The following is a 22,530-nucleotide window of genomic DNA, read 5'->3' as shown; positions in this document are numbered from 1 at the left end:
GTAAACCCAGCACTTTGGGAGACTGAGGCAGTCGGATCACGAGGTTGGGAGATCAAGACTATCCCAGCTAACACGGTAAAACCCCGTCTTTACTAAAAATACAACAAAAAAATTAGCCGGGTGTGGTGGCGGGCGCCTGTAGTCCCAGCTACTTGGAAGGCTGAGGCAGGAGAATGATGGGAACCCAGGAGGCGGAGCTTGCAGTGAGCCAAGATAGTACCACTGCACTCCAGTCTGGGTGACAGAATGAGACTCTGTCTCAAAAAAAAAAAAAAAGTCAAATATGGAAGTCTGCAATGTCCCCCAGGTAGGTCCTTGGATTGATCTTACAGGAAGAGTATATACACAAGTTATTATATCAGGCTGTTGATGTGACATATTCTGATTAGTCTTATTATTATGATGTGTTGAATAATTGGAAAATCCAAATTAATCACTTCAGGAAATTACAGACATATGAATTCTCACCTGACTATGACCCATCATCCTGTAACAGGCATGGCTTCCCTAACAGGTTGTCAGGCTATCAGAAAAATTCCCTGTCTTTCCCCAGGTTTCAGTTTATTACTACTACCTGAGACTATGAGCTGGGCCACTCCTCACTGAACACTAAAGCTAAGCAACTAACTATTCCCAATCATGATCCATTTAAGGTTGTGAACTGTGAACCCGAACAATCTGAGACAGGTCTCAGTTAATTTAGAAAGTTTATTGTGCCAAGGTTGAAGATGCATGCCCATGACACAGACTCAGGGGGTCCTGACAACATGTGCCCAAGGTGGTCAGAGCACAGCTTGCTTTTATACATTTTAGGGAGACATGAGACATCAATCAACATATATAAAATGAACACTGGTTTAGTCCAGAAAGGTGGGACAACTCAAAGCAAAAGTGGGACAACTCCAGGCAAGGAAGGGGTTTCCTGGTCACAGGTAGGTGAGAGAAAAACGATTGCATTCTTTCGAGTTTCTGATTCGCCTTTCTGAATGAGGCAATCAGGTATGCATTTATCTCAGTGAGCAGAGGGATGACTTTGAATAGAATGGGAGGCAGGTTTGCCCTAAGCAGTTCGCAGCTTGACTTTTCCCTTTAGCCTAGTGATTTGGGGGGCCCAAGATATTTTCCTTTCACATTTCTTCCCTTTGCTTTTTAAAAAATCTTCTGGAGAAAACATTTTAGAAGAAAATGAGTCGTGATTCCAGCTTTCCTCTGATCGCTCTTGGCTAGGATGGTTTATTCCTAGACAGGTAGGTCCCGAGTTACTAGGAAAGCTCATTTGTAGAAAGTTGTGAAATCTCATGTTTTATTAAGAGAAAATAGGGGGAGGAAGGGAGAAAAACAACAACAAACAAAAAAAAGTCCTGTTAAATTGATATAGGCCACATGACTCTGAAGTTCATACATCAGTAGGCAGGTATGAAAGTGTCTTATCAGGCCGGGCGCGGTGGCTCAAGCCTGTAATCCCAGCACTTTGGGAGGCCGAGGCGGGTGGATCACGAAGTCAGGAGATCGAGACCATCCTGGCTAACATGGTGAAACCCCGTCTCTACTAAAAATACAAAAAACTAGCCGGGCGTGGTGGCGGGCGCCTGTAGTCCCAGCTACTCGGAGGCTGAGGCAGGAGAATGGCGTAAACCTGGGAGGCGGAGCTTGCAGTGAGCCGAGGTCGCGCCACTGCACTCCAGCCTGGGTGACACAGCGAGACTCCGTCTCAAAAAAAAAAAAAAAAAAAAAAAAAAAAAGAAAGTGGCTTATCTATGTAAATAGGTTGTTATTTACTTCTAAAGTTTAAGTTGTCTAGTTTCAGTTCACAGGGCTTTAGAGAGCAGAGCTTAGTTTTCAATGACTCCAAATTAGGAAAAATTAGGTGAAAAAAAGAAGGAAAAAAATTAAAACATTATTTCAATGCGTGGTAGCCACAAAAAATTAGAATTCGGTTCAAACTGTGGAAAATAGTAAAAACTATAAAAAATTAGGCCAGACTAGAATCTAATGAAAGGACACAAAGATAGATGTGTACCCGCCCCCTACCCGCTACACCCTTGTTCTGCTCTCCAATCTTTGCACATACCAGAGATTTCGTAAGTTCTGTGAGTACCTGGTTTTCTGCACGTACCAGAGATTTTGTTTTGCACATACCAGAGATTTTGTAAGTTCTGAGGCAAGGTCACAAGACGTGTTTAAGTAAGATAAACTCTTGCTGCCATAAACCTGCTCTCCCGCCTCAAAGTTTGAACCAAAATATCAGAAATGGCAGGAACCAATCATAGTTAGCCAAATCGCCTTGTTCAAACACTAGCCAATCATATATCTGATTTGTATAATAACTCTATGCCCACTTTTCTTAGACTATATAACATTGTTCGGAGCTGAGTGGGGGAGCTCTCCTGCCCGTCTCGTTTCACGAGCGAGGGAGAGTTCCAGGTTCGAACCTGTAATAAAGATCCTTGCTGCTTAGCTTTGACTCTGGACTCTGGTGGTCTTCTTCGGGGAATAAACGGTCTGGGCATAACACTAACAACAGGTGTACTATAGTTTTTGAAACATAATTTTTCTCTCTCTAGTTTCCCATTTTTACTAAAGACAGATCATGGTAGGACTGATTTGCTTTATTATACTTGGCCTGATTATTTGTGTACAGTGCAGCAAGAATAATTATTTTTTTATATAGGCTTTTAAATTGGCTTTGATGCAACTTTGTTCCATTGAAGGAATCTCAGATAAGACTTTTTAAAAGCTGAGCCCAGCCATGGATTTGTGCCGTCTTTCATGCACGTCCGTGTGAAGAGACCACGAAACAGGATTTGTGTGAGCAATAAAGCTTTTTAATCACCTGGGTGCAGGCGGGCTGAGTCTGAAAAGAGAGTCAGTGAAGGGAGAGAGGGGTGGGGCCGTTTTATAGGATTTGGGAAGGCAGTGGAAAATTACAGTCAAAGTGGGTCGTTCTCTGGCTGGCAGTGGTGGGGGTCCCAGGGTGCTCAGTGGGGGAGCTTTTGAGCCAGGATGAGCCAGGAGAAGGAATTGCACAAGGTAATGTCATCAGTTAAGGCAGGAACTGGCCATTTTCACTTCTTTTGTGATTCTTCACTTGCTTCAGGCCATCTGGATGAATACACGCAGGCTTGGGCTCAGAGACCTGACACCATCAAATACCTATGAGTTGGGTGATCCTCTCCTCTTGAGGTTCCAAGATAAACTTGGGGCTCCTGGGCCTGTCAGAAAGTGACATTCTTTACTTACTACAAGTCAGGAACCCTGTACAGGGGCTGTGTAGACAAAGGTATGAGGTCGGTTTTCCAAGGGGCTTTTATTGCTGCATAAATCAAGTTTGATTCTTTAAGGAAATCAGACCCTTCCAGTCAGAGCATTGGTAAAATAATCAGTTTTGCCAATTGTGTGCTTTTACAAATGAAAACAGATTATTATTGCACTTATGCATATAACTGTATTGTCATAAGTTAAGAATATGCACAAATAGTTTCCAAATTCTGTAGAAATCAGGTAGAGAGGCCGGGCGCGGTGGCTCAAGCCTGTAATCCCAGCACTTTGGGAGGCCAAGACGGGCGGATCACGAGGTCAGGAGATCGAGACCATCCTGGCTAACACCACGGTGAAACCCCATCTCTACTAAAGAAATACAAAAAAACTAGCCAGGTGAGGTGGCGGGTGCCTGTAGTCCCAACTACTCGGGAGGCTGAGGCAGGAGAATGGCGTGAACCCGGGAGACGGAGCTTGCAGTGAGCTGAGATCCGGCCACTGCACTCCAGCCTGGGCAACAGAGCAAGACTCCGTCTCAAAAAAAAAAAAAAGAAATCAGGTAGAGAGAAGCAAATATGCTCCAAATTTTGTTCATAGGAGTAGACTTTACTTAACTGTTAAAAGCTGTAAATAGCATAAAGAAAAGTCTTCTTGATCCGAAAAACAAAAGGATCAGCAACATTTTAAGCAAAAAGCTAAAAAGATTACTTTAGTCTTCTTATAGTTCAGTTTGCACAGTTCACTCCTATTCTGCTTGATATTCATGAATATTTTAGCTCTCCATGAGAGTCCTGAAAATTGTTCCTCTTGTCTAATGTCATAGTCTCCGAAGTTATCAGAAATCTTCATTTAAGGACACCTGTTAGAGTTCTATAGCTGATTATAAACTCACCTTCTAAAAAGGCCCAAAACAAGACAAGAATTGTCCATGGATGACAAAAAGTTTTAGGGCAGCCATTATCAAAGACACAATTGACAAGGAAATTTGTTACCTCTCAGGCACACAATAATTTAACAATTAAAATTATTACTGATAATGTACACTAAGTAATATCAGAATTATAGGAGTTTCTCATAATTTTGAAACACATACCAGTAACATATTTATACAAATACAGCCCAAAGAAAACCAAACACCATTTCATATTTGACAATGTTTCCTGTATAATTTTTAAACCAAAAATGACAAATTATGTCATTTTTGGAATTTAGGGAACCTAATACCTTAAAGGACAAATTAGGTCAGAAAAAAGACATAATTTATCATTTGGTTTTGGAAAGTTTGCCAAATATCAAATGTTTAAAATACTTGATATCACAGGTCATTGTAAAATAAGTCATTCATCTGACCAAAGTGATAACTCAAGGATTTCAAAAAAAAAGGCAAGGATCTTCATTCTTTGGGAGAGGAGACTTAATTTTCAAAACAATAAGCCCTGATAAAACAGCATGAAGCCAACTAAATTTTTTTTTCAAAATTTTATAAACAGTCTATAAAAGTTTAATCTTGACCATAAGATATAACTTCCATAAGTCTTTTATAACTTTTATAACCTTTACTAAGGAGTCAGTTAACACTTCAAGAAAACCTTGTTAATCACAGGCAGGTATCAGTGTGCCTTTGACATTAATGATTAACTCATAGAGAAACTGAACTATTTTGTCTCTCAAAATGGGCCCTTACAATCTCACACGCTCACCTCTTCCATGATAGTCCTGGGGCCTTGAGGAATGGAATAGCTTTCATTTCCAGCTCTGTGTTTCAGGAATGTGGTTTATTTTGATGGCATCTTCTACCGGGCCTGAAGCTGGGGCTTTAATTACTGTCAGCGTTTAAAATTTAGTGGATTTGGTGTCCTTTTTAGACCCAGGAGTCAGAGCCCTATAACTCAATGTCACAAGTAGTTTGAGACCAGCCTGGCCAATGTACTGTCTCTACTAAAAATACAAAAATTATCCAGATGCGATAGCACACGCCTGTAGTCCCAGCTACCTGGGAGGCTGAAGCAGGAGAATGGCTTGAATCCTTGAATCCAGGAGGTGGAGGTTGCAGTGAGCTGAGATCGCACCACTTGCTTTTAACCTCCAAGCTGTACTTGTTCATTCCTGGGTATAGGCTGAACTAACTTTGGTAAGAACTTGGTTTATAGTTTAGCTTTGAAACAAAGACAATAACAAACCTTACTGCCTGTGAACTAGACCGCCTAAAACCACAAGATTAGAAGTTATAGTAATCTTACTAAATTTAAGATGTGGCTATTTTGATTAAATCAATACTCATTCTTATTTATTAAAGATTACAAAAGTGAAGATCATTCTGTTTTGGGCTGGGTTAATAGCTGTAACTGCTATGCCAGGTTTTGACACCTTATAGTATTTAGGAGGAATAAGTATGAAAATGCTTGATTAATAAATGCAAACAAAAATGTATGCTGGCAAATTGTTAAGACATTTCTAATATTATTTTACCAATAATTTTAAAGCCAACTTATTTATTAAAGATTTTACTTAACTCACATGAACTTGAAAAAGCATTTAACTAGTCTTTTTTCTTTAGTATCTGATTTAAGCACTCTTTTAAATCCAATTAATCAGAGCTCTTTTATATAGTTTAAATAGTGAAATATTGTATATTTCAATACATAAATATATAGACGTATTAGGCATGCTGATAGAAGTATATCTTATAGATTCATAAAGACCTCCTTTTTTTCCTTTTTTTATTTAAGCTTACCCTGGGCAGTTGTCAGCTAAATAGCCTTAAATTTGCGTATTAGAGGAAATGACTCAGGTAAAAATCAGATAACAAAATTTACATCATAAGGTATGAAAAGGGCCTGGTGGGGCAGCCAATGCCTGTAATCCCAGCACTGTGGGAGGCCGAGACTGTTGGATCACTTGAGGTCAGGAGTTTGAGACCAGCCTGGCCAACGTGGTGAAACCTTGTCTCCACTAAAAGTGCAAAAATTAGCCAGGTGTGCTGGTGTGCCTGCAATCCCAGCTACTTGAGAGGCTGAGGCAAGAGAATCACTTTAACCCAGGAGGCAGAGGTTTCAGTGAGCAGAGATGGCACTACTGCGCTCCAGCCTGGGCAACAGAGTGAGACTCTGCCTCAGAAAAAAAGAGTGTAAGAAGAGAAAGTCTGGTGAGCTGGAGAGAAATTAACATGGATTTAATTGCCAATTGAACATAACATTATAGAAGTCTATTATAAAGGCCTTCAAATATATACAAACACACATATACAGGCACACACCCACACACACACACACACAGCTTCTACAGCTTTTACTTCAGTACGTTAGCCATGTGATAAATACCAATTTGCCAGCTTGCAAAAAACAAACAAACAAAACCTGTTAGATCCAAACAGTGGTTTTTATCTCAGTAGAAAAGTAACAACAGATGTAAAGCAGGCAGAAAAGAAAATACAGAAAAAGGGAACCTGGGAACTCTATAGTTTACAGGTCCACCTTAGGGCTCTTTTTCCTTAATCTAAATGTACACAAAGACTGTATTACTTCCATTTTACTCTGGCAAGTAGAGGTGCCGTAAAACCTATGGAGTGCACAAAAGTGGGTCATTCTCCTTGTTTTCTCGTCATTCTTAGACTGTTTCCTGCTTTTATTTATATATTTATTTATGTATTTTCTTAAAAGGAGGAACCGAGCTGTGGCCTAGGGTTTTTGAGAGGTGGATCAGTGTGTGCTGCTTGTGTGCAGGACTCCTCAGTGTGTCACCACTGAGTTGTTTCCATCCTCTTACGTGTCTCGGTTTCTCTCTCCAGAGGTCTATGACCTCTGAAAGGGCTCAGAATGCCAGGTGATCAGCTCTACAAGACACTCTCTTCACCTTTAAGGGCAGCAATTCTTTTTTTTTTTTTTTTTTTTTCTGAGATGGAGTCTTGCTCTGTTGCCCAGGCTGGAGTGCAGTGGCGTGATCTCAGCTCACTGCAACCTCTGTCTCCCAGGTTCAAGTGATTCTCCTGCCTCAGTCTCCTGAGTAGCTAGGATTACAGGCATGTGCCACTACACCTGACTAATTTTTTGTATTTTTAGTAGAGATGGGGTTTCATGTTGCCCAGGCTGGTCTTGAGCTCCTGACCTCAGGTGATCCACCCACCTTGGCCTCCCAAAGTGCTAGCATTATAGGTGTGAACCACCACACCTGGCCAAGGACAGCAATTCTTTTAACCTCAAGGCATCTTCTGAGCTTTGTCTTTGATGGAGCTGGTCTCTTTGGACATTAGTATCATTACCCTGTGTTTGGCTCCTAGGGTTATCCTTTAAAAAAAAAGTCTTTTCCTAGCACCTAACAGAGTGCCAAGTACAACACAGAAGGCTTTCAGGCTTTCATAATACTGTTTAACTGATACTTTTTCCAGCTTTACTGAGGTATAATAGACAAATAAAATTGTACATATTTAAGTTGTATAGTATGATACTCTGAGGTACCTATGCATTGTGAAATTATTGCCAAAATTAAGTTAGTTAACACATCCCTCACCTCACATAGTTACCTTTTGTGTGTGTGGTAAAAACAAAGGTCTACTCTCTTATTAAATTTCAAATTTTCAATACAGTATTATTAACTTTTTAACAATTATCAAATTAAATAAATAAGTCCTGTTGCTGTCACCCAGGAGACAGCACTCTTAAGAGACGGCTCAGTGATGGATCAATGGCTGATAGCTGAGGCATCTACTTTTATTATAAGTGTTTTTGGTTCATATGGGAAGCCAGTGTTTTCTTTACCTGTTAATGCCCTTTTAGTATGAATGGTCTTTCCTAATCGGCAGTCTATGGGCATCTTTCCAAACATCAGTTTAATGTTCCTGAGAAAGGCTGCCTCTTTCTGTGAATTCCCCAAAGTGAATTTCACATGTACTACTGAGACCATGTATCAGGACATTTATAATGAACATTTGTTGGGTTTGCCACCTGTAATCAAGGTCTCGTCTTGTGGTTACAGAACTCTGATTTTGTTTTGGGGATTCCCTTCTTCTACCTTTCTACATGTATAAAGTTGATTTCATACCTGGCTCTGGGAGTGAGTGTACTTTTGGCCAAATCCTCATTCTGACAATACATTTTATTCATCGCTATTTGTTCTAGCCACAATTTGATTCCAGAATGGACACAGGATCCAAGTCTGTGAAATCAAGATCTGTGAGATTCTATTCTAAGACTTTCTTAGACCTTTCTGAGACAAGTTCTTTCTTTTTTCTTCCGGGTGTGGAGTTTTAAAGATAAGTGTTATAGAGCTGCTGCAGTCATCTTGCAACTACAAGGACAGAGCATAACTAAGAATGGAACCTAATTAGAGGTGAACAAAAGTAGAAAATAAATAAAAATCATCTAGATCCTGATAACAGATATATATAATCTTCTCATCCAGGTGCTCCAAAAGCTAAATATTCAGAATTTTTAGTTATATGGGCTCACACATTTAGTTATCGCTTAATCAGTTCACCATCTTAAACATAACTTCCAACCTGGTTAATACTTGTACAGCTATTACCAAATGTGAACAAGCATGAACAAATAAGAGATAGCAAATTAATGTTGGTGATACAGATTATAAGTAACGAGGAGTGTTCAGATATCAAGATAAAACATGCTTGTATCAGTCATTTGTTTAGTACTTAAGATAGGTTTTATAACATTTGAGATATGGCAGATATGTCAAAATATGAGGTGTCCATAAAGTGTGAAAACAGATACATATAACAAACTGTTGATATTACATTACAATCAAGTAAAACAATGTTGTTTCACATTATACAGACACCACTATCAGACTTAAATCCCTGTAAATATCTGGGTGGGAATTCTAAGACTAATTACTGCGCAACAATATTGAAAAATACTTGGGTATGTACTAGTCAGGAAAATACCTACTGCATGCAAAGTATTGTTTTGGTGATTTAAAAAATAGACGAAAGAAATAAAGAGAGAAAGAGAGAGGGAGAAAATGAGAGAGAGAAGGAGGGAAGGAAGAGAGGAAGAATAAATATTTTGTGAGTATTTACTCTGTGCCAGAGTTCTGAGAACATGGAGTCAAAAAAAAACAGACAGACAAACTCACTGTTCCTACCCTCAAGGAACTCAGTGAGGCATAAAAGATGAACATATAAACAACAAAATTATATAAAGTATAGTAGGTTAGGTTAGTGAAATGCAGGTATATGAGCCAGATATTGTAAGAACAGAGAAGCACATCAAGTCAGTTTTTGAGGGAGAAAGCTTACCAGCACAGATTCACAGATGCACAGCTGCAAGGACACCAGACAGGGGAGAGAGTTTCCAAACAAGTGGAAAACAGAGCAGACATCTCTTGAGGGAGGAAGACAAGAGATTTCAGAAGGGGTGGATCCAACAAAATCCAGTTTCTTCTCAAACTTACTTACCACATCAGACATTCCTCCTTTGGAGAGACTACTTGAGGAGTGCCACAGGCCATAAAATGTTGGGCACAGGTAATATTTTTTGTTCTCTTTGCGGTTCTGGCTTAATGATTAAGCCCAAGGGCAACCAGGGGTGTGGAATCTCTCTTGGGAAGGATCAGATAATAAATTTACATATTTTATATGTAATATATAAATGTATATTTTATGAGGACATAATATATTTTATGAGGGCAATCTTATTTCTACCTTCATGAAATTGCTTCCCCCAAACTCTAACCACACTTTAAAGTGAGAGAAAATAAATAGGTAGAGAAGTTAAATATTAGTGGTATCTTTACGACCATACTCAATACAAGGCAACATCTGCCAATCCAAGCATTTATCAATACAAAACGAGTATTTTATCTCATTTGCCCAAATCTGTCTCTCAGTTGAATCCAGACTTGAGAGCTGAGAAAATGAGAAGTTATTTATGGGAGTGACATACGGTAAGTATGTCACTTGGGGAGTGACATACGGTAAGTTACATTTTTCAAAGATTGTTCTGGCTACTTAGTGAAGAATGTATATTAAGTGGTCAAAAGGAGAGTAAGGAGGGTTGGAAAACTGCTTTCACAGCAGGATGGAAGTATAGTGGCTTGGACAAGGGGGAGAGTAAAGGAGATGGCGAGGAGTGGGTAAAAAGGATACATTCTTGAAGACAGTACTAGCTGATGCATTTAAAGTGCAGAAAGAGTAAGAGAGAAGTCAAGGATAATTCCTAGGTTTTTGACATAGCTAAATGGATGAGTGTCATTTACTTAAACAGAAAACACAGCAGAAGTGTGCTTGAAAAAGGAAGGAAATTAAGAACTTTGTGTTAAATATGACAAGTTTGAGATTTATACCATACATCTTGGTGAAGATAATTGGATACAAAGCTGGTTCTGTTCATCTAAACACAGATTTAGATGCGCACTAGAGATATATGGGGTTTGGTAACAGGTTTCAGGCATCCACAAGGAGTCTTTGAAAGCATCCCTCACCAATAAGGCATAACTACTGTATAAGCTGGGGAGTCACTGGCATATGAAGACTATACCTTTAGAAGGACAACTCATAAACTATAAATCTAAGTCTCCGAATGTAGGAATAACATGCATAATCAACACAAAGTCATTTCATGTGGAACAACACAAATGAAAAGATTTTCAGACATTGTTTCTTTAAGAGAAGTTAGAACTTTTATCTCTCTAAGCCTGTGATTCAGAATATTTTATGACAATATAATGACACTAGGAGGAGTTTTTGAGCATTGCAATTAATTGAGGATGAGATTAAAGGCAAGCATAGGTTGATATTTTAGACAGAAGGAAACTCACACAGCTATATATGGTAACAATTAGCACTGTCTTACACATTCAATCAAATTCACCTCTGCCTAGTCCAGACAGTACACAAGTCCTCAGCCCCCTAGCTGAGATAGCTTCGCTTCACGGAGAACAAACATCACTAAACCTACGCGTGGTTGTCACATGAATTGTGCTATTGTATTCTTGTTTGTAATTTAGGATTTAAGTCTCTATAACCAATGCTGAAGGGTGATTTTGATTTTAGGAAGGAACAACTAAAAATAACTAGCTGAAATTCATGTTGTCTAAAGGTCCTCTAATCTCATGAACCTGTGGGTAAAAACATGGTAACATTAACCTTGATGATCTAAATTTTGCCAATTGTTCATCTCCCCATGCCTGACTTGGAACTTGGTCAGACCCTGCCTCCCTGACCCCTAGTCAAAATTTCTTCCAATTTCTTGAAGCATATCAAGAAGGTTTCCCAGGTATTCTTTGAGGTTGATATATCTCATGCCTGAAATCCACTTGTAATAGATACCTCCCCATGACCATGTTTGCCAACACTGACTATAAGAACAGTGCCTTCCTAGCTAAAGTGCTGCTGTGTCCTGCTGCTCCCAGAGCTCAAAGTTTTGGGGGTATTAAATGACTCCCCACATGCTTCAGTCTCTGCAATGCCTAAGCCATGCAGCAGTGTCCACAGAATCAGTGCTGTATTTCAAATACTTCAACTGACTGGAACTTCCAAGCATATGATGACCTCATACCTCGGGATCTAATTCTAGAGCCTTCTGAAGCTATTCCTGGGGCACAGTGACATTTCTTCTGTTACTGCCATTCTCACAAAGGAATGCAGAGTAAGATGTTTATGTCCCCAACACAGGAGGATATGCCACAGTAGACACATTCAAGCATAGGCACAGTCACATTTTTCTCTTCTTCCTCTCCTACCCTCTCTTCTTTCCCTCAACTCTGAGGATGGCCCTTCTCCTTTCGATAGCTCACTCCTAGTCCCCAAGTGTCTCCTCCAGGATTCCATACCACCCATTGTTCCTTTTCCTGGGTTTTATAGTAGTCTCTCTACTGGCTTCTTTTCCTCAGGCTCCAGACATGTCTAAGTCGGCTTATAAAACAATTACAGTTTAACAATTATAGTTAAGCATATTTAATTTTATATAAAATAATATCAGATAAAATTTAATAGAGCAATTATATAAAAAACTAAACACTACATAAAACACATTTAATTGTAAAAACATAATATTGAAATATTATTTGATCATCATAAAAGGGTTGGACACATGTCAATGGATCACATGTAAATGATCAATTTTAAAATGGTCAATTTTTAAAATTCTGCAGAATTACTTATTTTTAAAATAGACTTCATCTTTTAGAACAGTTTTAGATTTACAGATAAATTGAGAAGACTATACAGTGTTCCTATATACCCTGTACCCAGTTTATCCTTTTATTTACATATTATTATGGTACAAAATATATGGGTGTTATGAACACTTTAACAGCATTAATTCTTCCATACAAGTATGTGTTTTCTAGAGAAATGTTTCTCTATTCAAGTTCTTTGCCCATTTTTTAAAACAGATTATTTGGCTTGTGCTATTGAGTTTTAGGAACTGCTTATATATATTTTTTAAAGTAGCCCCCTATCATATACATAACTTGCAAATATTTTCTCTCATTCTATAGGTTACTTTCACTTTGTTGATTGTTTCATTTGTCATGCAGAAGCTTTTTCATTTTATGTAGTTCTGTTTGTCTATTTCTGCTGTGTTGCCTGTGCTTTTGATGTCGTATCTAAGAAACAATTGCTGAGGTCAATATCAAGAAGCTTTCTCTATCTGTTTTCTTCTAGGAGTTGTGTGGTTTCAGATCTTGTAGTCAAATCTTTGATTCATTTTGAGTTGATTTTTGTGTATGATGAAAGATAAGGGTCTAACTTCATTTTTTTCGGATGTGGTTGTCGTTTTACCAACACCGTTTATTGAAGAAACAAGTCTTCCCCAATTTTGTGTTCTTGGCACTCATATCGAAAAATGCCCTTGGAATTTTGACAGAGATGGCATTGACTCTGTAGATAACTTTGGATGTTATAAACATTTTAACAATATTAATTCTTCCATACCATGAACACAGATGTCTTTCTATTTATATGTTTCCTCTTTAATTTCCTTCGTCAACATACTATAATTTTCAGTTGACATGTCTTTCACCATTTTGGTTAAGTTTATTCCTGTGTATTTTATTTTTTCTGTTGCTAATTTTAAATGAGATTGTGTTCTTTCCTTTTTTCACAGTTTGTTGTTTGTAAATAGAAATGCTGCTAATTTTTGTATGTTGATTTTGTATCCTGCAACTGTACTGTACATTTGAGGAAGTGCTTACTTCTTTTTTTTTTTTTTTTTTTTTTTTTTTTTTTTTTTTTTTTTTGAGACGGAGTCTTGCTCTGTAGCCCAGGCTGGAGTGCAGTGGCCGGATCTCAGCTCACTGCAAGCTCCGCCTCCCGGGTTCACGCCATTCTCCGGCCTCAGCCTCCCGAGTAGCTGGGACTACAGGCGCTGCCACCTCGCCCGGCTATTTTTTGTATTTCTTAGTAGAGACGGGGTTTCACCGTGTTAGCCAGGATGGTCTCGATCTCCTGACCTCGTGATCCGCCCATCTCGGCCTCCCAAAGTGCTGGGATTACAGGCTTGAGCCACCGCGCCCGACCGAAAGTGCTTACTTCTTTAGACTTTGTAGATTGGTTTTGTCAGGGTCAGACCTTTTCCACGTAGTTCAGCGTGCAGTTTTGGCTAAGCCAGATGGTGGCACATAGGATCAGGCATGTTGTGCCACCAGGGTCCCTGGTCAAGCAGGACCCACTGCCAGTGCTCTGTGGCTGAGTGGTGCCCACTGGTTGTGCTCTGCTATCTGGCAGGATCAGCTGACTCGGCACCATGGTCAGTTGGGGCTAGTTGGGGGAATGTCCAAAGTTGAGTATGACTGTCTAGGGGGATTTCTACAGTCAGGCACGGTCAGTGGCTGGGCTTCAAAGTCAGGCGGGACCAGTGGGAAGAGCCCTGTAGTGAGACAGAGACACTGGTGGAGCTCCACAGTAAGATGGGACATCTGGCTGGGCTCTGTGGTCTGACAGGGCTGCTATCTGGGCTCTGCATTCAGGTGAGCAGGGCTTCTAGCTAGGCTCTGCATTCAGGTGGGAATGCTGGCCATGCTCCCTGATTGAGCAGGGTGCTGGAAGTGCTCCCTGATCTGGCAGGGCTGCTGGCTGGGCTCCCTGGCATGACAGGGCTACTGTCTAGACTCTCTAGTCAGGTAGAGCCACTGAGTGTGCTGCATCATTGGATAGGGCCAGTTGGAGGACCTTCACACTTAGGCAGGGCTGGATGAGTGGACTCTGGTTTGGCGAGGCTGCCAGTGGGGCCCCGTTTGGGTAAGGCCACTGGTGGAAATAGGGAGACTCCACAAAGATCTGCATGCTGCTGTTCAAATTCCCACAACTCTTTTTCTTTGTTCATAGCTCTCTCCTGTCAGTCTATCCAGGCCAATCCCCCGAGAATTCCATATGCAGTGAAACCGATTTGGGGCTCTTCTGTATGTCTCTGATATGCTGGGGAAATTGAACAGCCACCTCAGTCTCTCTTTCTCCCACTGGAGAAGTGATAGGCCAAGGGGATCTTTCTTGGCATGGCTCTGTGCTGGCTTGCTGGAGGGGCAACACCGGCCAAAGTGAAATCATTCCTCTTACCTCTTTTAATATAGCTTTTCTGTTTCTATGCTCTACTGGGCGCTGCAATTTTATCCCAGTGATCTAGACTTCTCACAAAGGCATTCTTGTCTGTGAATAGTTACTAACTCTGTAAGAAGACTAGATAATTTCTGTGAAGGGTGTTGGGCTGGGGCCCTCCCATTCTGCCATTTTGCTGAAACCCGTGCATGTAGTTATTTTTTGTTAAAAAAAAAAAAAAAAAAAAAAACTATCAAAAACTCTTTTTGTGGGAAATAAGACATTTATAAACGATTTCAATATTTTCCTCTGGTTAATTCACCTTCTTGCTAGAGAAGTTTGAGAAGATCTTTTTGAAAGCTTTCATTTTTTTCAGTAATTACATTGAGAGCAAGCTGTAGTGTGTGTTTTTTTTCCAAAGAAAATGTTTTTAGTTCTTTTTTTTATTTTCTAGAAACTGATTAACACCTGAATTAATTTCAACTTTGTCATGTTTATATTTCACTTGTTTAGAAAGTTTTTAAACCAGAGTAAGAATTTTTACGTTTATGATTCCATGTCTATGCTCAATTGACTTTTGTTGTTCTTGTTTAGAAGAATTTTGGAAGTATAGAAGAATGTTTTATAATATATCAAATGTCTGATTAAACATTTTAGTGTAGTATATTAAGACATCTAAAGATGTTAATGGTTCTTTTTTTAATCTTAATGTTATTATATCAAAAGAATAGCAATGTCTTGTTGGTACCTAAAAACACCATGGTCTACCAGAATATTGAAAAATAGTATTGTGATCTCAGTTTCTTATCCAGAATTCTTCAATTAGATAAGTCATACAGAATCTGGAATTGTTACTCTAACTCTCTTCTCTTTGAGAAAACAAAGTAGAAATTTTCTTCCTTCTATGGAAAAATGAAGAAGGTAAAGTAGTATTCCTCTCTAACACCTTTTCATCTCTTTAAATAAAACACAGGCTGGGCGTGGTGGCTCACCCTTGTAATCCCAACACTGGGAGGCTGAGGCGGGCGGATCAGGAGGTCAAGAGATTGAGATCATCCTGGTCAACATGGTGAAACCCTGTGTCTACTGAAAATACAAAAATGAACTGGGCATGGTGGCGCACTCCTGTAGTCCCAGCTACTCTGGAGGCTGAGGCAGGGGAATCGCTTGAAGCCAGGAGGCGGAGCTTGCAGTGAGCCGAGATCGCGCCACTGCACTCCAGCCTGGGCGACAGAGCCAGACTCCGTCTCAAAAAAAAAAAAAAGCCCACGAACTCTTTACTCACATCAGCAGCCCCCTAGTTACCTCTTCAACATCATCGAATACCATTCATCTCCTTGTCATGACACTTCGGCCACACTGGTTTTCTTTTTGGTTCCTGAATTGCTAGGCTCTTTTCTACCTGTGGACCTTTGCAACGAATGATATCATTGCAAGAAATGTTTTTTTCTCTAGAGCTGTGTCAGCTGGTTTATTTTTTTTAACTTTTATGGGTATATAGTAAGTGTATATACTTATGGGGTACGTGAAATACTTTGATAGAGACATGCAATGCATAATAATTACATTGGGAAAATGGGGTATCCATCACCCCAAAGTTTATCCTTTGTGTTACAACCTATTATACTCTTTTCATTATTTTAAAATGTACAGTTAAACTATTATTGACTATAGTCACCCTGCTGTGTTATCAAATATTAGGTCTTATTCATTCTTTCTAATTATTATTTTGTATGTATTAACTATCCTCACTTCCCTCCCACAATCCCCCCTCATAGTTCCCAGCCTCTGGTAACTATCCTTCTACCCTCTCTATCTCTATGAGTTCAGTTGTTTTAATTTTTAGGTCCCACAAGTAAGTGACAACATGCAAAGTTTGTCTTTTTGTGTCTGGCTTATTTCACTTCACATGATGACCTCCAATTTCATCCATGTGGACAAATGACAGGATCTCATTCTTTTTAATGGCTGAATAGTGCTCCCTTGTGTAAATGTGCATTTTCTTTATCCATTCATTTCTTGATGGACACTTAGGTTGCTTCCAAATCTTGGCTATTGTGAAAACTGCTGCAAAAAACAGTGGAGTATAGATATCTCTCTGATATACTGATTTCCTATCTTCTGGGGTGTGTAGAGAAAACTCTTTAATCATATTTTTCCTCTACTCTCACACCACAATGGTCATCAACACAGGAGACTTCTGTGACCATATGCGTGCGATTCTTTTCCCCGCACACCAGGCAGTAGACATCAGCTGTTAATTCCGTTCAACACTGAACTGATATGAACACAGTGTCATATCCTACAAGTTGAGGGCTCAGTCCCCAAGTCCTTCCCCCACCACACCAGTCTGGGCCTCTGTAACTTCCGACCAACCAGCTTCAAGTTGGGGTTCCCATGACCCTCTCTTTGAGTTCAATGAATCTGCTGAAGTAGCTCCAAAAATTCATGGAAACACTGACTTACATTTACTGGTTTACTATAAAGGGTATTGCAAAGAATACAAATAAAGAGACATGTGGGATGAGGTGTAGGGGAAGGGGTGTGGAGCTTGCACGCCCTCCTTGGGGAGGTACCTGCAGGTATCTCCATGTGTTCAGGTATCCAAAAACTCTCTGAGCCCTGTGCCTTTAGATTTTCATGATGTCAGCATTCCTTCCCCCAAGGTACAGGGTGGGACTCCCCTCATGGGAGGGCCTTAAGACCCACATCAGAAAGGCAAGCTAAGATTAGAGTCTTGTTTTGGGTCAAGTGAAAGGAGGGCAGAGGAAGGTCAGAGGCCCACTTCTGAGGCCTAACATACCCAACGTTGTAACAAAAGACTGCAACAAGGGCTTTGGGAGTTGTAAGCCAGAATCCATGCATGAAAACCAATACATTTCATAACACCATGTGGGTACATAGCTAGCAGTGGGATTCTTGCCATTCAGGTGACAGGTGACTTCCTATGTCCCCAGAGAGGCCTTCCGTGACCACTCCATCTTTAAGAACTACTGGTCACTCTCTGTTTCATCACTGAATGGGTTGATTCATTGTCTCAAATTCACTACTGAATTTTATTTCTTCGTCATTTATTTATTTATCTATTTATGGATTGCTTTCTGTTGCCTCCATGTCTGCCTCATGAATGAGCCATGAAAAGAGGAACTAACTGCCTTGTTCATTACTATATCCTCAGCACCTAGAACAATGCTTGGGACACGGTTGTCACTCAGGTAGTATTTGTTATGTGAGTGGATGAATGAATGAATTAATTCTCTTTCATATTAATTGTGGTAGGAAGAAATTGTCATAGTAGGCAGATAGCTAGACGTAAGCAGCGAGAGTAGGGGAGTCACTGAGGAAAAGGGAGGTCTGGAAAATCTCACACCCCAGGGACCACCCAAAACACATGTGCTGGATATAAGCAAAGAGAAGGGGAAATACTTATGTGGGAAGAATCGCCCAGAAATCACCCACCCTGCAATTAACCTGTCGGAATGTAGCTAGCTGCATGCTGATAAAGAGAGAAAGAGGGTGAAGTGAAATTCCTAAGAGATATGCAGGCATAAAAAGTACAGATTTAACTGCTACACAGCCTTCCTGGGGTGATGGTAATGAGCAATGTAGCCATTAGGTAGAATTTGTGTCCAACACCAGGTCCACACATGCACGCCAACTAATAGTAAGAGAGAATCCCACCAATCTGAGGCAGGAACTAGGCAGGGAAAAGGCAGGGACTTAAGGCAGCAGCAGGAAAAACTAGATGAAGGAAAAAGGTGGAGACTTAAGATAGAGATGAGAATTTCAAGAAAAAATCCGTCATGAAAACCCAGTGCAGAACTCTCGGAGCTACTGCTGGCTCATTCTCTGTGAGTAGCCCACTATGCCCCATCGTTTAGAGTGTACTGTCTCTCTAAATGAACTCTCTGCTCTAATTTTGCTTCAGTAAATTCTCTTTTTGGGCTAAGTGGTCTCGGTGGAATTCTTTCTTGCAAGTAAGTCTAGGAACCAAGGACTCTGCTCTTCCCAGTAACAAAATCACATTAATTATTTCCATGAACTTGTCGCCCAGGAGTATCTGGCTTCCCATCCCTGACACCTTTTAATCTCTCAAAAAACATCTGCCTGGGGTTATTCTACTCTTTACCTATTAAACTCTACTATTAAAAAAACCAAACTTATTCACATATATAGCATTGATGATTCTAAAAGCCTTATAGGTTTATCTCTCACATTGATATGTAATTGTTCTGAAATTTATTTTTGTGAGGAAGAAGTTGATATATGCTTTTTCCATGTGAACATCCAATGGTCCCATCCATTTCTCACTGCACCGCAATATCACATTTTTCATAAATCAGGTGAATCTGTTTCTGAACTCTATTCTGTGCCATTAGTAATTTTAATCTATATTTGAGTCACACTGTCTTAACTACTAAATATAATGCATCACATAAGAATATAATTAATTGGCCGGGCGCGGTGGCTCAAGCCTGTAATCCCAGCACTTCGGGAGGCCGAGACGGGCGGATCACGAGGTCAGGAGATCGAGACCATCCTGGCTAACACGGTGAAACCCCGTCTCTACTAAAAAATACAAAAAACTAGCCGGGCGAGGCGGCGGGCGCCTATAGTCCCAGCTACTCGGGAGGCTGAGGCAGGAGAATGGCGTGAACCCGGGAGGCGGAGCTTGCAGTGAGCTGAGATCCGGCCACTGCACTCCAGCCTGGGCGACAGAGCGAGACTCCGTCTCAAAAAAAAAAAAAAAAAAAAAGAATATAATTAATTATAGTTTTTAAGAGATCTTTATGTTTAGTGCAAGTCCTCTAGTTTTTTTTCTTCTTCTTCCTCAGGCTTGCCTTGCCTATTTCTAAACTTTTACATTTTCTTATAAATTTTAGATTAATGTCATCCATTTCTGAAAAACAAAAACAGACAAAAACTCCTGCCAGTATCTGATGGAGATTGATTTAGTAGTTTAAATTAAAACTGTATGACAAAATATTTTGTAACCATTAAAATTATACATACAACGAACTCATAAAAACTGAAGAAAAACATTTTAGTAATATTAATAATAGCAAATAATATTATCCTAAACATCATACATGAATAATTTTATTGAATTGTCATAAGTATATCAGAAATGTATTACTTTTACCATTTCACAGCTGAAGAAATGAGAGCTCACATATATGATTTAGATTATACAGTGTCACACAGTGAGTGACAGAGCTAAAAAACAAATCCTAGTCTGTACTCTCATGAAAAAGTCAAAGTTTTAGTCACCTAGATTTTTAAAAAGCATATTGAATGGAATTCTTCCTAAAATAAATTATAAACCTGTTTTGCCTTCTTGCAAACATAAAGAATACAATCATATATTTTCATTTCCATTTCTGGTCACTATTACGAATATTAGTGATTTGCTTAAGCCATAATACAGTGTTATCCTAGGGCTCTATTATCATACCTTGGATTATTTTCTGTTGCATTAAATTGTCTGAAAATAACCCAATCTTTCTTTTTTTAGCTTCTCTTTTGGACTTTTCTAACTTAAATATGTTAACTTACCTTAACTCTTTCCACTTGTTTCTTGCTGTGTGTTTTTAAGTTGATTTAATAAACCATGTAATCCAAGCATTTTAATCTGGTCCATGAGGCTTTCTGGTATTTCTGGTCTGGAATAGCTTTCTTGAAACTGTACTTAAAGGCAATCATCACATGAAGGCAATTTCCTACAGGGCAGCTAAGTATAGCAAAGAAAATAAATAAAAAGAGTGGAGTCTCTGATGACACAGTTTGACAGGTGAACCAAACAATCTACTTGCCAAACAGGATAGAAAAATCTTTCTCTGATCTGGCATACTACATATTTAATGAATATTTGTATCTGATGACAAATTAATAAATTTTAAAATATATTTTATGTTAACCAGATGCCTCAAAACATAACACTTTGCCCAACTTTTGAAATAACTGGCAGATTTATCCTGTATTCATGTACCGTTGTACTAATATTTTCCAAATATTCTGGCTTTAGAAAAATTTAATAATAGGTTTCTATTTCAAGATGAAAGATTTGCCATACATCCTTGTCTTTCATAATCCCTGAGTTTCCACTGAAAAAATAAAATAACTTAAAGTATTATAAATATGCAACCAATTAAGGAGAAAAGATGAGCACGTTAAAAAAAAAAGTTTTTAAAAAGTTATGACAGATAAAAAATAAATAAAGGAGTAAATGATGTAACAGGATAAAGAAAAGGTAGCCTAGAGGAAAGATGGCTGTAGAAGAGGGGAATGCAATACATTTTGAGGCAGAACTCTGGAGAGGCCCAGAATTCAAACTATGAAGTTGTCTAAATGAAACTCTGAATCCAGAACATTTGAGCTCATATTACATTCCCTAACTTTTCCAACCACATGTAGAAACATGGACAGTCAGATAACTGTATCCTATGTAAAAACATAAAAATAAAATAAAATTTTTTTTTAAATCAGAGGGTTCTTTCACAAAGAGGTTAATGAAGTATCTGAGACTACCTAAGGCAGAGCGATCAGACATCAGTTTTTCCAGAGCAAAGACCTCTACATGTGGGCACTGGGGGTCTTGAAACACACATGGCCTGCTTCCTTTTGTTTCTATAATGTGAAGACTATCAGTTAATAAGCCCACCTACCTTTCCAGAGCAGCCAAGTGTCATGCATTACTACCAACTATTTGAGGAAATTTGGTAACCTGAAAGAAAGATAAAGCTAAAAACAAAAAGAAGAAAAACCTCTAATCATTTAACTTAGGAGAAAGAAGGATTTAAAAAAAAAAAAAGAAAGAAAACTTCAGAACAGACAAAATTCTAGTTAGCTTCTGTAGAGAAACTTGAAGAGTTTTCATTCACATAAAATAAGCAGTGGAGGCCACGAAGAAAGACAAAAAACTGTTGGAAATTAAAAGTGTGATAAAAACAAAAGGAAATAAAAATAAAAGAAGAATCAATTAAAAGGTAGAAATATAAAACCTAAGATATATCTGGAAAGAAGAAAGAAGAGATTAAAACTGAGCAAAACATGAAAGAAAAAGAAAATTAATTTAGAAGACCCAGTGAGATGCAAAGAAATTTCCAAAAAACAAATTGACAGAAATAACTTATCAAAGAAAAAAAATAAAAAAAATTGAGACACTAATTTTGCAGAAGTGAAACACTGAATGCTACCATCGAATGCCAAAAACAATAAATGAATGAAAGCCCATGCAATATCCTCATGGATGTTTAGAATACCAGAGAAATGGGGAGAAAATAAAATAAAATGAGATTACCTAGTAACTAACAAGAATAAGAGGGTGTCTTAGTTCATTTGTGTTGCTATAAAGGAATACCTGAGGTTGGGCGATTAATAAAGAAAAGAGGTTTACTTGACTCACAGTTCTGCAGGTTGTACAAGAAGCATGGTATCAGTATCAAGCATGGTATCAGCATTTGCACCTGGTGAGGGCCTCCGAAAGCTTCTCCTCAATGGGAGAAGGTGAAGTGGAGAAGGCATCACATGACAGAGAGGAAGCAAGAAAGGAGGAAGTGCCAGACTCCTTTCAACAGCCAGTTTTTGCAGAAACTAAGAATGAGAACTCACTCACATTCACAAGAATGGCACAAAGCTGTTCACAAGGGATCCACCTCCATGATCCAAACACTTTCCATCAGTCCCCACCTCCAATGTTGGGGATCAAATTTCAACATGAGACCTGAAGGGGACAAATAAACTATATCCAAATCTTAGTGGAGGGCATCAAATTTCTTAAAGAT

General features: G+C 39.1%; 1 long non-coding RNA gene across 1 annotated transcript; it reads right to left on the bottom strand.

The window, feature by feature from the left end:
- Window positions 1–20,329: 20,329 nt before the first annotated feature.
- LOC126947805 (uncharacterized) lies at window positions 20,330–22,276 on the bottom strand. The gene is made up of 3 exons (XR_007723202.1): window positions 22,152–22,276; window positions 21,412–21,470; window positions 20,330–20,477 (listed from the first exon to the last, which is right to left on the bottom strand). It is a non-coding gene; the product is annotated as an uncharacterized LOC126947805 (long non-coding RNA).
- Between the last annotated feature and the right edge of the window lie 254 nt (window positions 22,277–22,530).

The sequence above is a fragment of the Macaca thibetana genome, chromosome 2, assembly GCF_024542745.1.
Source record: "Macaca thibetana thibetana isolate TM-01 chromosome 2, ASM2454274v1, whole genome shotgun sequence".
Lineage (NCBI taxonomy): Eukaryota > Metazoa > Chordata > Mammalia > Primates > Cercopithecidae > Macaca > Macaca thibetana.
The sequence above is the reverse complement of the archived record's forward strand: the minus strand, read 5'-3'. Positions and strand labels throughout refer to the sequence as shown.